Source organism: Colias philodice, chromosome 8 (genome assembly GCF_061535455.1).
Source record: "Colias philodice isolate Cphi_HAF_F1 chromosome 8, ilColPhil1 Martin Lab GWU primary, whole genome shotgun sequence".
NCBI classification, from domain to species: domain Eukaryota; kingdom Metazoa; phylum Arthropoda; class Insecta; order Lepidoptera; family Pieridae; genus Colias; species Colias philodice.
The window spans coordinates 10,933,870-10,936,629 of record NC_143093.1 but is presented as its reverse complement, the minus strand read 5'-3'; positions in this window follow the sequence as shown (position 1 = coordinate 10,936,629).

Genomic DNA, 2,760 nt, shown 5'->3' with positions numbered 1-2,760 from the left:
TTATCACGTAATAATTCCCGGTCTTTCAAAGTATTGTTAATCCAGTGACGTTGCATGACTCAGTAAATAATTGTTCTTTTCCTTCTGTTTGATTGTTTATCCTCTACAAATTCATAGACGCTCTGTGGTCGTGTGATTTGGTCGGATTTTTGAACTAATTTCATATTTGTGTAAAAAAATCCAAAACTATTATAAAAACAGTACATAACGTTAAACGTATTAACAAAATAATAAAAACTTAATTAAACAAAAATAAAAATTAAATTACTAGAAGTGGTCAAAAATATGAATAAAAACTCCTGGTGAAATAAAAAAGAAACAAATTCAGATTCCCGCGCTTTTATGTAGTGCTGGCGGTAAATAAAAAGAAAATTCGAAAATAGAAGTCGGTGTTCGAAAAAAAGTAATTACATTTACATTCGAATTATGGTAGTGTTATGTTTTCTGTGCGATTTTTTGAATTAAATGTTTAGTTATTAAATGAGGAGCTTCGGAACAAAAACCGCTAAATCCACTTTCTAAGATTTTTGACAAATCGGAAAAAACGTTTTATTTCTTTGTTTTTTTAGGTAAAAGAGAGTAGAAAATCTTAATATATCAACATTAGCAACATTGTTTGGTGGCCAAAACAACAGATTCGTGTGTGAAGTAATAAACGAAAAAAAAAATAAAAAAAAATGGATATAGCGGTTTTTGCTTAGACTATCCGGATTTATCGTTTTTTGAAAAAATCAACTAAGGATTTATCGCTATGTGAAAAAACCATTAACATTTTTGGTTAAAACTAAGTATATGAGGAATTAAATAATTAAAAATTAAAAATTGATATATCGGTTTTTGTCTCAACCTTATAAAAATCTATCAAATTTATGTAGGATTTATCGGTTTCTGTTAAGATATCAATTTTCTTTTACCTCATCAGTGGATTTATCGGTATCTGTATAGATCATTTAACTTGAAGCGCATTTTTCTACTAGATTCATCGGCTTTAGAACAGATTCAATAAGCTTATCATGTAAAATTATGCAAAAGCATCGAAATTACAAAAAAAAAAAAAAATAATACAGCATGGCGTTTATCGGTTTTTGTTCCGACCCTCCTCAAATCATAAATGTGTTGTGTTTATTTTAGTGAGCTTAATGCGAGCCTTATTATGATGGTGTTACAGCAGTTATATTGTTAAAAGCGTCATCGTTGAATTACATCTTGCAATTAACAGGTAAAGTGTGCTGTGTGATTTCTATTATTTCATATTCTGCGTTATTAACTATGTACGTATTTCATAATAAGTAGATATTGATGAAAAGCTTCGATTTTAAAAACGGAATTAGGGCTATATTATGATTGATATATTTAATATGAATATATCAATCTATATTTAAAGATAGATTTATTGAAGTGAAACATCTTTATCGGGGTTGGACAAAAATTTAGTGTAACATTTTTGCGTTACGCTGTCTATGCGTTACGCCGTACGCGTGACATTTTTGCGTTACGCCGTACGCGTGACATTTTTGCGATACGCCGTATGCGTGACATTTTTGCGTTACGCCATACTCGTGACATTTTTAAGGTCATAAAGAAGTTTCACTTCTTACGTGTGTACACGCATTCATTTTTATTTAATGAATTTATATAAGGTAAGATTAGTTATTCACTTGTAGACCTGAAAGCGATTAGAACATAGGTTGAAAGACCGATCATGACATGGCCTATTGAAATAAAGAACTAGCCGTGTAACCTAGCTTCGCGTACAATATCGAATATTGGTTGTACGAACTCTAAAACCTACGTGGTTACAACAATACTGAAAAAATGCTGTACCAATCATAATTTAATTTGTGATGTTAATTTTTGCGTATTTCTAATTATCAGGTTAGTATATGAATGACTAGCTTTCCGCCCGCGGCTTCGCCCGCGTTAGAAAAACCCAAATAGTTTCCGTTCCCGTGGGATTTCCATAAAACCAATCCTTGTGCTAATCCAATTTACCATCTATATGTGTGCTCAATTTCATTAATAATCGGTAGTAATCGGTTCAGTAGTATTTGCGTGAAATAGTAACAAACACACACAAACACATCCTCACAAACTTTCGCATTTATAATATTAGTAGGAAAGGAAGTAGGATATATTCGAAGTAGTATAGTTTCTCATATTATATTAGAATGGTTTTGTTTATCGTTTTAATATGCTGTATGATTACTATGAAGGATCATTATAGAAGTATATTTCTCTTATCATTTATCATAGACTGTTTATAATGGAATGTAATTGTTTCTGATTAGGTATTCTTTTAAGATTATTGAAAAACTTGAAAATAATGGTGTGTTTATAAAATTATTTAAAAAATCATGTTTTTTTAATTGGTGGAGTGTTCAAATTAATGTTTGATTTCTTTAAAATTAAGTTTATTTATATACTAGCTGCGCTACGCGGTTTCACCCGCGTTGCTCCGTTCCCGTTGGTCTGCGTGATGATAATATAATTATAGCATATTATAGCCTAATCGGACCAGTGTTCCTGAGATTCGCGCGTTCAAACAAACAAACAAACTCTCCAGCTTGATAATATCCTAGTCTATACTAAGTCATACATCTATACTAATTAGGTACTATTATTTGTAACAAGTTATATAATCGATAAAAACAGTGGTTATTCACAGTACAGTTCAAAATAATACCGATTTTATTATCAATAACCGATTTATCTAAGTTGATCCGTATCGATTCCAGATAAGATTGTCGGTGTTAATCAGTG